Source organism: Anomaloglossus baeobatrachus, unplaced genomic scaffold, assembly GCF_048569485.1.
Source record: "Anomaloglossus baeobatrachus isolate aAnoBae1 unplaced genomic scaffold, aAnoBae1.hap1 Scaffold_633, whole genome shotgun sequence".
NCBI lineage: Eukaryota > Metazoa > Chordata > Amphibia > Anura > Aromobatidae > Anomaloglossus > Anomaloglossus baeobatrachus.
In genome coordinates, this window is record NW_027445001.1 from 1 (window position 1) to 13,240 (window position 13,240).

The 13,240-nt window shown below is 46.0% G+C and overlaps 1 pseudogene; it reads left to right on the plus strand.

Annotated features, from left to right (window-relative positions):
* Window positions 1-8,332: 8,332 nt before the first annotated feature.
* LOC142285903 (U2 spliceosomal RNA) lies at window positions 8,333-8,539 on the plus strand (annotated as a pseudogene).
* The last annotated feature ends 4,701 nt before the right edge of the window (window positions 8,540-13,240 follow it).

A 13,240-nucleotide genomic window follows, 5' to 3' on the forward strand; every position in this document is an offset into this window, starting at 1 on the left:
CTATCGTTAGACCTGGAAACGACGCCCATAACCGTAACAAATCATGTTTGATGTCCTTTATCAAGATTCGAAAAGGACGCCCACCCAAATCATTCCCCCCGGCATGCAACACTAAGATGTCAGGAGGTCTGTCCAACCGGGCGTATCTATGCACCTCCTGCACCCTAACCCCCGAACACCGAGCCATCGCACGAGAGCCAGGTCCTTCTCAAAACCTAGCTGTCTCCAGTTCCATCTCGCGTCCGCTCGTCGGGCTCCCCAATACACATAAGAGTGGCCAAGGATCCAGACCAGGGAAGGAAGGGGGGGTGCTTCTGCAATACAAAATGTACAGACGACACCATTTTATTGCCTCACCAAACCAAATTGACAAAAAACACACACTCTCACCCCCCCCATTGCTACCCTAATACCCTAATACCCCCCCCCTTTTCCCCTCAATTGCCAACAACCACCTGGGGACGTACATACGACTTAAAGCGCTGCGACTTCCACCTACCAATCTGCTTAACTGTCTCCTCCGGTAGGCCGCATATAGAGGCCTCCGTCGCTGCCCCAATCCGAAAGACTTCGGATCTAACCCCAACGACTTCAAACATGCCCTAAAAACACTCACAAATTGGTATCTCGATAAAAAGATATATGTAATAAGGGGCCATCCACCTTCGGACGGATCTGTTGAAAATTCCCGAGACACTTGAACGGGCACATATCAGATGCCACAACCATCCCCAAACGGACTAGTCTACCCACACCTCTCTGATCAGTTTTCGATTTCCTAATCCAAAATTCAACTCCGTTTTCCACTGACATAATGTCACCCCAATCCAAGCCCCCGGGGAACGCCTTACTGGGCGATACCAACTCCCCAACCCGCAGGGCTCCAAAAAACGCCAAAGAAAAGGCTAACTTAAACAAACTCACCTCAAACGGAGATAGACAAACCCCCCACAACGCCCTACCCAGCCGGGTAGGGACCCAGCCCAGCCCAGCTGGGACCCAGTTTGAGCGAGGAACGGAACAAGTCCTTCCCACACCAAGGTTTGCAGGCCCTACCTCAGTCAGGGTTTCACCCACACTCTACAGCTCCGGAATGTCATGCTCTTCAGCCTCCTCCTCCTCCTGCGCATCCTCATCCACTTTACCCTCCACACCAGTCCCAAGCTGGAAGCACTGCAGCACTGCCTCGGCGAAGCGGCAACAGGCTGTGCTGCAGCTAATCTGCATAGGTGACAAACCCCACAATGCAGAAGAGGTGTAGACAGCTCTAAAACAGCATGCAGATCACTGGCTCACACCTCTGAACCTAAAGCCAGGAAAGGTTGTGTGTGACAATGGCCGGAACCTGGTGGCGGCTTTGAGGCGAGGCCAGCTGACACATGTTCCATGCGTGGCCCATGTGCTCAACCTCGTGGTTCAGCGGTTTCTAAACTCATACCCAGAGCTGTCTGATCTGCTGGTAAAAGTTCGCCGCCTGTCTGCACATTTTCGAAAGTCACCTACTGCTTCAGCCGGCCTTGCCGGCTTTCAGCGTCATTTGCATCTTCCGGCTCACAGACTGGTGTGTGATGTCCCCACGCATTGGAATTCAACTCTGCACATGTTGATCAGGATATGTGAGCAGAAGAGGGCAGTTGTTGAGTACCTGCATCACCTAAGCCATCGGGAAATGGGTCAAACTCCACACATAACACCTGAGGAGTGGAGATGGATGTCCGACCTATGTACCATCCTCCAAAACTTTGAGGACTCCACCAAGATGGTGAGCGGCGATGACGCCATTATTAGCGTCACCATACCGCTTCTCTGCCTTCTAAAACGGTCTCTGCTCAAAACCAAACATGATGCATTGCAGGCGGAACACGATGAGTTGGAGCAAGAAACAGTAGTGGGTGTGGGTGATAACACACAGCCCAGCCTCGTCTCATCACAACGTGCAGTGGAGGACTATGACGAGGAGGAAGATGAAGACATGGAGCAACTCTCCGACCAAATTGAGGATATGACATGCATACCAGTCATATGCTCAGTTCAGCGTGGCTGGCCAGAGGACAGGGTAGATGAGGAGGAGGAGGAGGAGAAGGAGGAGGACAGCATGTTCAGTCATCGTGTTGGTCTGGATATTGAAGTGATGGCTGTTAAGAGTCTGGCGCACATGGATGACTTTATGGTAAGCTGCCTGTCTCGTGACCCTCGCGTTAAGAACATCTTGGCCGACAATCATTACTGGTTGGTAACACTGTTAGACCCACGCTACAAGGAGAACTTTATGTCTCTTATTCCCGAGGCGGAGAGGTCAGCCAAAATGCAGCAGTTCTGGAAGGCCATAGTCACGGAAGTAGGCAAAGCATTCCCTTCACAAAACGCTAGCGTCATAATTGTAACACTATTAGTTAAAAGAAAGGGATAAACTGTAAAAAAAACAAAATAAGGCATAACTTTTTTTTAACATCAATTTTTTTTTTTTAGATTTAACCAAAGAATGTGCACATTTGTTATAATAAACAAGTGAAAAATGTTGAAAATCAGTCATCCAAAGGTGTGTGAAAAAAAAATATATATATGGTACCAATAAAAATGTCACTTTGTCCTGCAAAGAATGCAGCCCCCCACATTATTTTTTTCCTCTGTGCGGCCCATACACCCAGCCGAGTTTGAGACCCCCTGCCTTACACTATATAGATATCATGTTCATTCCCCATCTATCTTGCTCAGGAGAGCATCTCCCTCCCCCGGCACCAAGAGCAGCTCATACTGAATTGTTACAATGACTACATTGACACCCCCATACTTTGCACTGACGAGGGGCAAGCACCCCGAAACACCGTGTCTGCAAATTGGGATTCTGATCTGGCTTATATATCCTGAGTCATATTGCAATGGATTGTTGAAAATCCACTTGTGACTTTTAGGATCGCTACTTCCAATAGGTGGCGCTGTGCTAGAGTTTGTCTCCTTTACTGGAGAGACAATTTGTACATTGACTAGTAACACTGCACACAGAAATGCACCTTAATATTCCACTGTTAACCCTTTCCTCCCAGCAGTAACACACAACTCCTCACCTTGATATCATGGTGATTTATGGTCAGAATGACTTCAATGCGATCAGTGATTTCTATTCTAGCTCTGCTCACATAGATTTTATATCCACACTCAACTATAGGCCGTTCTTCATATTTTGGGGGTTTTTAGTCAGATATACTAGTTTGTGCCTGTATAGTATTGGTGTAGATGGGAGTGTAGGGCATGGGTTACATGGCACTGTGGTGGGATACTGATGGGAGGTATTGGTGCTGTGTTTGAGGCTTCTACTGGGTATTTTCCTACAAATACTGGAACAGCTCACTGCTTAGAATGATCCTTCCCAGCTCTATAATATATTATATATACCCCACAATGCAGGCTCACACACACATTTGTCTCAAGTGTGTTGTAGGGACACAGATACAGTCTTGGTCATGTGACTAAAGGCTACTTTACACACTGCGATATCGGTCCTGATATCGCTAGTGTGGGTACCCGCCCCCATCTGTTGCGCGACACGGGCAAATTGCTGCCCATGCTGCACAACACCGAACAGAACCAGTCACACATACTTACCTGCCCGGCGACGTCGCTGTGACCGGCGAACCGCCTCCTTTCTAAGGGGGCGGTTCGTGCGGCGTCACAGCAACGTCACTGAGCGACCGCCCAATAGCAGTGGAGGGGCGGAGATGAGTGGCCGGAACATCCCGCCCACCTCCTTCCTTCCTCATAGCGGCTTTGAGGCAGGTAAGGAGAGGTTCCTCGTTTCTGCGGTGTCACACGGAGCAATGTGTGCTGCCGCAGGAGCGACGAACTACATCGTTACTGCTGCAGTAACGATAATCGAGAATGGAGACCCATGTCACCGATGAGCGATTTTGCACGTTTTTGCAACGATGCAAAATCGCTCATCGGTGTCACACGCAGCAACATCGCTAATGCGGCCGGATGTGCGTCACAAATTCCGTGACCCCAACGACTCCGCATTAGCGATGTCGCAGCGTGTAAAGCCCCCTTTAGTGGGAGTGGTGTACAGGGTCTTAGCAGTAAAGAGTATTCCATATTTCTGCCAGATACCCACAGAGATATTGAAATCTGAAAAAAGAGACTTCTGCTCATTGAAGGTAAGAACTGCTCACATAGCGTTCAACTCCACAGCAAACGTGTGCTCTAGCACTGGCATCTCAGCAGGGATATTCCCCTACTACACATGTGTGTCTGGGTCGCTGTGACAGTTTACAGGACATAACTCAGGGCACCTAGACAGAAGGCAGAGGGACTACTTTCTATTTCTGGTGTAGATCTTAGTACAATATATATATATATACTATTACATGTGACACATGTACCTTGTATTACCATTATTCGCTGTATATGAACCCCTTTTCTCCGGGCATTATTTGTCTATAGCATTTTTCTCGAACCTGAGGCAACTGAGAACCCTTCAGTGAAGGAATTCCACTAACCCTCACAATACCAACCAGGGGCCTCCCTGCAGTAACTCAGGTAGTTGTACCCATTCTCTTTCCGCATTCTATGTGTTCTTCTTCTTTCTTCTTTTTTTTCTTTTTTCTTCTTTTTATTTCTATCATGTAGTTCAGGGGTTTATAGATATATGTCCTGCATCTCATATTTCCTTTAGTGGTGCTTCTTACCCATTCTCATATCATTTACCCTAGTATTTCATGATCCTGAGGCGACTGAGAACCCTTTAATAAAGGAATCCTTTTTCACTTGAATTGTCAAGTGATACTTACCAGTGACTATCACGTAATGTTACAGGTAGTTGCATTTTCTTCCTCTTCTTTCTCTCCTTTCTTCTTTGTCACACGGTCCATTGTGTTATAGCCCACGTGTCATGATAACACTTGTACCATCTTTTCATTTAGATTCCACCTACAATTATTTACCGATTCCAGTTCTGAAATAGGCTTTCATCATCTACTCACTAGAATTCTCAAGTGCATAAGGTACTGAGACATATACATGTTCACACCATTATAAAGAACAAAGTATAAACATTGAGGTTTTTCTCACACCCATGTTCCTGTGTTCTTTGATATGATATGTGTTCATTTCCTTCACTATATAGGATTGCAAGTTTTCCATTTGTACCTTAATGGCAATGACGCTATACAATTGAACACATATCATCCTGTTATCCATATAGGTGTGTATTTACCTGCTTGACTATTTTTGGTTGTTTGATCCAGAATGTTTCTCCAGATAGGTCATGTGGAAATTTTCTTTCCTCAGTACAAATGTTTTCACTATGGCTTTGGAAAAATTTTTTGTATGTGCATCATGGTTATTTGACCCATTGTACTCTCAAGTAGCAATATATTGTACTGTTATGTTGTACTATGTACTAATTACGTGTTTATATGGTTTTGTAACCCTTTATGATCTTAGATAACTTTATCCTTGATAAAGACCTAAAAACAAGGTCGAAACGTTGGATGAATTATCCTTTTGCACAAATAAAGAATTTTCAGCATTCCAAGAGTTCTTTTCTTACGTTATTGATCACTATAGTGTGCCAGAGCTATTTCTATTGAATTGACTCTTATTTTTTCTGAGCACCTGCTATATACACAGTGAGCCAGACATATTCAAGTTTCATTCAGAAGGCAGAGGGAAGCCTTAGCAGCTGAGCCTATATCTTGGCTTGTGAGCATTAGAACAGGCCGGCGATTACAGGGTAACATGAAAAATGTCCAGCTTGCATTATGACTAGAACATGACAATATCCTTTTAAGTACTAACCTATGATGCATTCCTAAGCAGTTGATGTTATATGTTCTACATTTCATTTTCTGCATACTTTACAAGTAGTAGAATTTGCTTTGATATAGGCAACTGGATTTTCACAATGAAAAGGCAAAGGATAACGCCCGAAAAAGACGCCATACATTATGTCAGTGCCATCACTGACAAACCTGGATTGACCATGAAATACATCAATCCCCTTAAAGGTGAGTTAAAACAAGTTTTAACTAAATTGCCTTAATATTGTCATGCATTAGAATGACTGTCTTAGGTAATGATAAATATTTTCTACAGGAAGAGGAGTGTTTGCTGAAACTGAAATCGAAAAAGGGAGTTTTGTTGCAGAATATCGAGGCGAGCTCACGTATGCACTTACGATGGTAGACAACTACTCGAGATTTATGGTTGTGGTACAAGTCAAAGATCTAATGGCCCATACTGCAGCGAAGGTCTTCCAAGCACACTTATGCAGACCTCATGGCTACTCAGAGAGAGTCCTCACAGATCAAGGCACTGCCTTTGAAGCGGAAATCTTCAAGGACTTCTGCAGCTTTTACCGATGCAGGAAGATGCGCACTACACCCTACCATGCTCAAACCAATGGTTATCAACCTGCTCAGGACTTTACCCCATATTCCAGATGTGGCCTTACAAGTGATTTATAGAGGGTTAACAATACGTTGGGATCACCGGATCTAATCTCCCTTTTTATACACCCTAAAATCTTGTTTGCTTTAGAATAAACAATAACATCATAAAGGTATAGCAGTACCGTTTCAAAGTTTCGGTGTCCCAAGCAGCATTCCATCAGCCTCTGGAAGGTTCCTGGCAAATTGCACAGCTCGAAGGGCATGCTTTTGAACTCGCAGAGACCCATCGGGGTGGCAAAGGCGGTCTTCTCCCGGTCTGCCTCAGCAACGGACACTTGCCAATAGCGACTAGTGAGATCAAGGGTAGAAAAATAATTTGCAGTTCTCAATGCAGCTAGCTATTCCTCAATACAGGGGAGTGGTGCTGTCCTTCTTCTTTAACAGGACCAACGGAGCTGCCCAGAGGCTACAACTGTCACGGATAACCCCAGCCTCCTTCATGTTGCTCAACATGTCCTTGGTACACTGGTAATGTGCAGGTAGTTTTGGCTTATATCTCTCTTTGATGGGTGGGTGTGCACTTGTGGGGATGTAGTGTTTGACCCCTTTTATTCTTCAAAAGTCTAGCGGATGTTTGCTGAAGACTTGCTCGTATTCTTGCACTAGCCTGTAGACCCCCTTCTTGTGATGTGAAGGTGTGGAGTCAGTGCCTACGTGTAATTCCTTACACCACTCCTCTGGCTGACTTGGTGAGCTGTCACTGAATGGGTGGGCTGAAGCAATGGTGGATGCTGCTGTTTGGATAGCATGTGTATCTACTGAGAACAGCTTATCAATGGTGGCAAATCGGAGCAGCTTAATCTCTTGCTCTCCGCAGTTCAACACTCTCATGGGCACTCTTCCCTTCCATATTAATGAATAAAACTATGATGTAAATAGCATATAGATACCCCACAAATGCAGATAAAAGTAGGTTATGGGAAAAGGGGGAAGAGAGAAACAGGAAAATAGTGGAATAAAGTATACCTTCCAGGTGGGAGAGGAAATGGCAGCACAGCCAGTGGAGGTGAAGCAAGGGGAGCCTGCAACTAAAGAGTTGAGAGCGTTATCACATGGTGACTGAGCCTGATTGTAACGGGAGCATAGAGGTGCCGATCCTGTCTTACCTGCGTTGGTGTAGAAGTGGGTGTCCTGTGGTGGAGTCAGCTGTGTGCAGTGGTGGCCGTGGGTTCTTTTATGTGCGACCGTAGTAATAGCTGCGCCCACTTCCTGTATGGGAGTGGAATGCAGTGAGGCTAATGGAACGCACGCCTGCGCATTTGTGTTTAACGTCGCGCATGTGCAGAACGGAGAAAAGGCTGCGCTCACTTCCTAATGAAAGGGAGTGAGACGCAGCTGGGAAGGGAAGGGAAAAGATTAGGGTTTGGGGATGATGAAAGGGCTTTCTACGGGCAAGGATGGCAAAGGGTGGCAGTGACGGAAAGTCAGGCAGCCTGTCCTGTCCTGTCCTGTCCGTCCGTCTTTTTGTATCATGAATTGGAAAGACTGCAAGGGGGAGGGGAGGTGCTTGGAGGAGGAGGAGTTATTCAGATTAATTGCAGTGGGCGGCGGCTGCAAAAAGCATCATTCTTCTTGTTTTTGCTCTGCAAAACAGCCTTTTCAAGGGTTGGCTTGGGTGACAAAATGTCTTCTGTAGGCGTGGGTTTGTCTCCCTCTCCCTAAGATGTGTCCGGTATAGGCCAGGGTGCCACTCAAGGCCGTAACCAATTCGGGTTATAGCTTCTCGGCCTTTTGGCTAAGATCAAGTGTAGTTTCGGAGGACGCTACCTTGGTCGGTACTGGAAGGTGCCTGGGATTGCACGTCTGCCGGCCTTGAGGAAGTGTGTGCGCCTTCTGGTGACACATAGCCCTCTTGTGCCTGGACGGTTCCCAGGCAACGGGAGGCGATCACCTTTGTTATTTTGAAGTCCTACTGATAAACAGAAAAAAAAAAAAATTAAATCTGTTCTTATCAGTTTAATATCTGATACGTCCCCTCTCTGGGGACCATATATTAAATGGATTTTTAGAACAAGGAGATGGAAAAAATCTTGCTCTGTCCACTCCACGCATTGACCTGGTATTGCAGTACCTCCAGGACCGGTGCACCCCTTCTTAACCCAGTTTCCAAAAGCAGAACTCAATTCACCTGATTCAAATGAGCCCCATTAGTGAATTGAAAGAAAGCAAAAACTTTATATGCACCTCAATTTGGCCAATTCACTTTTCACACTTTCACCCTTTTTTTTATCTTTCACACCTTTTACTTGCTTTATTGATGCAAAAGCTGTGCCAAATAGCAAACTCATCTCCACTCAACTTGACCAACTCTGCTATGTCCCGTGCAGTATCTTATTCTCAGTCTTATCTAGATCATTTGCAATTGAATAGAATAGATCCCTTTTGGACACATTGGATTCAGCTGCTGCAGTGACTGCAGGTGTTAGAAGATGCAGACTTGGCATCAGGTGCTGTCTATCAGATTCCACTCCAATTAAAGCTTCCATTGTTTTTCGGTGTTTTCTTTGAGCAATGATGATGTCTTTAGTGATCTGTTGGCTCCCTCTCCTGGAGGAAGAGTTTGCTTGCTCTTGGACTTTCAAAAAGAGAGGTCATGATAGACATTTAGCTTCTGAGCCCAATTGGGGACAGTCATGGGTGATGAATGTTTTGCAACCTGCTGCGAAGCCTGATACCGCAATATAAGGAACGTCAAATACTAAGAATGGGCGGCCTATGAAAGAATTAGTACTTTCATTAAGCATACTTAAACGGCTAATTGGGAATAGACAAACTGTAAAAAGCCCTCTGAGAAAGCCCCTCTCTAACCTTTGTTAGTAAGCTTTTCTGTAGTCTGCCTGTTGATGTATTTTCCGTTTGAACAGTGCACAACATGAAGTGACGGAACACTGGCTTGTCACAATGTCCCCCGCTGACATCACGATAGCGCTGCTGCCTAGAAAGCCAGCTGCGCAGCAGAAGTTGCTCTTTGGGTGGGATGGTGGGCTAATGTATCTATTCCTGCTTGGTGTGAGTTTGACATGATCTAGAGCAACGAGTTCCAGTGGCTAGCGGTTGATTATTGGCTGTAATGGGGCTTTCTGGCTGGTGCCAGCCTTTCTTCTTAGCACACAGGAACCACAATCCCTACACCATGCTTCGATGGATTCTCTCATCCCAGCCCAGTAAAACTACATATTTCACACAGTTATAAGCAGCCCATGGGCATTCACCTGGATTAAAACCCATAACAGCTCATAGACCAAACAATCAATCTACCACTGGACCAAAGACAGGAAGCTAAATCCACTGCCTGCGGTAACTAACTTAATCCTATAGTCTACTCACACAACAAACCCAAGAGAAAGGAAAAAAACATGGCTTCGATTATCCATCCAATGAAAACGCATAACCATTGTGAGCCATTGGACAATGCAATTGCACACATGGTGACATGGTGCACGGCCCAATGAATCAAGTCTGTACTTCATATTCACGGTTTAAGCCCTTGGGTTCTAATGTGTCCAGAGTACATATCCAGAAAGATTCCCTTTCTTTGTGCTAAGCACAAGTCAACAATACGTTGTAAGCAGATTCTATTACCAGTCCCACACCATTTTGTGACGCATAATCGCACAGTGGCCCAATTAAGATTCCAAGTCATCGAACATGTCCCAGCCATACGCAGAGGAGGCGATAGAATTAGGAAGCTCAAAGAAAGGGAATCTTTCTGGATATATACTCTGGGCACGTTGGAACCCAAGGGCTTAAACCATGAATATGAAGAACCGACTTGATTCATTGGGCCGTGCACATTTTTTCTAACGCCCGGTTCTTTTTCGTGTTCACACTATATATGGCTCCAGTATGTATGGAGTTCCATTCTTCCTTGTTTTTTATTTGTCATGTTTGTCTGATTACCTTGTCTAACAGTTTTTTCTCCCCTTTCTTTACCTTCCAGGTTCCCATAGTCACGTGAAATATCCCTGTTGCACTTGATTACGGCTCACTATTCACTATAGGATGTCTTATATCTAACATCACACTCTCACCCATCAGCACTCTATAGGTTTGTATAAGGTATGCGCTTACACATCCGGTCCTCCATAGGTATTTCCACTTATGTAGCACTATCCCTATGATCACTCATAACTCATACCCTTGTAGTCAATTACAGCCTCCTCTCTCCCCTCTCCCCTTCTCCCTTTCCATCTATAATTTTGCCAGTACAATATTAGTTTACATTAGGCACACACTCACATATTCCTTTCCTTAGTGACTTATTGTAATTCACATTCGCATACAATTCTCTATGCCTGCCCCATTACTACATTCATACCTACTTGACCCTATCCTGATACCCCTTGTCTCACCTTGTTGGTCCCTACACCTGTTATCATCTCCTTTCCTGTGTCTGTCTTGTCACACAACACATTTTAGCATATCCCTTGTGCTCCTTATTACCTGTCCTGCCTATTAGAATTATGTCCATTATGTCCATGCATGGCCCAATGAATCAAGTCTGTACTTCATATTCATGGTTTAAGCCTTTGGGTTCCAATGTGCCCAGAGTATATATCCAGAAAGATTCCCTTTCTTTGAGCTTCCTAATTCTATTGCCTCCTCTACGTATGGCTTGGACATGTTCGATGACTTGGAATCTTAATTGGATCACTGTGTGATTATGCGTCACAAAATGGTGTGGGACTGGTAATAGAATCTGCTTACAATGTATTGTTGACTTGTGTTTAGCTCAAAGAAAGAGAATCTTTCTGGATATGTACTCTGGGCACATTAGAACCCAAGGGCTTAAACCGTGAATATGAAGTAAAGACTTGATTCATTGGGCCGTGCACCATGTCACCATGTGTCCAATTGCATTGTCCAATGGCTCACAATGGTTATGCGTTTTCATTGGATGGATAATCGAAGCCATGTTTTTTTCCTTTCTGTTGGGTTTGTTGTGTGAGTAGCCTATAGGATTAAGTTGGTTACCGCAGGCAGTGGATTTAACTTCCTGTCTTTGGTCCAGTGGTAGATGGATTGTCTGGTCTATGAGCTGTTATTGGTTTGAATGCAGGTGAATGCCCATGGGCTGCTTATGACTGTGTAAAATATGTAGTTTTACTGGGCTGGGATGAGAGAATCCATTGAAGCATGGTGTAGGGATTGTGGTTCCTGTGTGCTAAGAAGAGAGGCTGGCACCAGCCAGAAAGCCTCATTGCAGCCAATAATCACTTAATAACTTTTTCAACTTGTCATCATATGGGAGGCCTTCCATTCCTTGTAGTAGTCTAGTTGCCCACCTTTGAACTGACTCTAACTTCTGAATGTCCTTTTTAAAATGTGGAGCCCAAAACTGGTTCCCATATTCCAGATGTAGCCTTACAAGTGATTTATAGAGGTTGATCATCTTTACTTATCATTTAAAACTTTCAAACTGGTACACTCAACACATAAAGCCCCCCCCTTTTAAAGAGTAGTTTCCCTGTACCTAAGTGGGGGTCTACCTAGGTTGGAGCGAGTGGACCTTCGGGGTCCGGTGTCAGTGGTGACAGGCAGTGGGGCAGAGGGAACAGTCAGTTCCTCCTCCCTGCTATCATGTGGGGCAGGCGGAGGCGTAGGGGAGCTGGGTACAGGTACATCCCTGGGCACTGGCTCGCGGTTAACCGTTTCCATCATTTCTTCATCCACGGGTTGTGGGAACAGTATCACTGGAAGGATCACCGCACCGTTCTGTGTAGGCCAGTCTGCTGGAAAATCACCCATCATGGTGTGGATTACCTCTTTTTCCTTCTCCACTGGACTGGGAACTGGAGCCTCATCCGCTACTCTCAATGCTGGTGGGCACTTCTTCAGGTGGTCTCGGGAAACCGTGGCCAAAGTCCCCCCCTGGTCACGGCTGATCTGGTAGGCCTTCCCATTCTCCCATCCTGTGGGCTGGACTACATACGGGGTTTTTTCCCATTGATCATCCAGCTTGTGGGCCCTTCTTTTCCGCTTCAGCACTACATCCCCAGGTTGGAAGGAACCGGCAGGCGCCTTCTTGTTGAAGCACTGCTCCTGTTGTCCCCGACTCCGGCACAAGTTCTTTTCAACATACTCCTGGACCTGTCGGTACTGTGTCCTCCGCCGAGTGTCCCATTCAGCTGTCGACAGGAGTGCTTCTGAAGCTTCCAAGCCCATTTCCAGATCCACTGGTAGCCGGCCGGGACGAGCTCTCATCAGGTATGCTGGAGTGCATTTCGTAGAGCTGGAAGGGATGTTGTTGTACATATCGACCAGGTCAGGTAGCTTCTCCAGCCACAGGTTCCGCTCTTCCAGTGGTAACGTCTTGAGGAGGCCCAGGACCAAGTGGTTCATCTTTTCACAAATGCCATTGGTTTGGGCGTGGTAAGGCGTGGTCCGGATTTTCTTGCAGCCGTACAACTGGCAGAATTCCTGGAATACCTCTGCTTCAAAGGCCGGACCCTGGTCGGTAAGCACCCTCTCCGGGTACCAATGCGGTCAACAGAAATAAGCCTGGAAAGCCTTAGCAGCGGTGCGGCCGGTTAAGTCCTTAACTGGGACAACCACCAGGAACCTCGAGTAGTGGTCTACGATGGTCAGAGCGTAGGTGTACCCACTTCGGCTGGGGGTGAGCTTTACATGGTCAAGGGCAACCAGCTCCAGCGGTTGGTGTGTAATGATCGGGTGTAGGGGTGCCTTCTGGCTGGCCTCGTCCTTCCTTCTCAATGCGCAAGGGCCACATTCTCGGCACCAGGCCTCCACAGATTCCCGCATTCCACTCCAATAGAACCGCTCTCTTAACAACA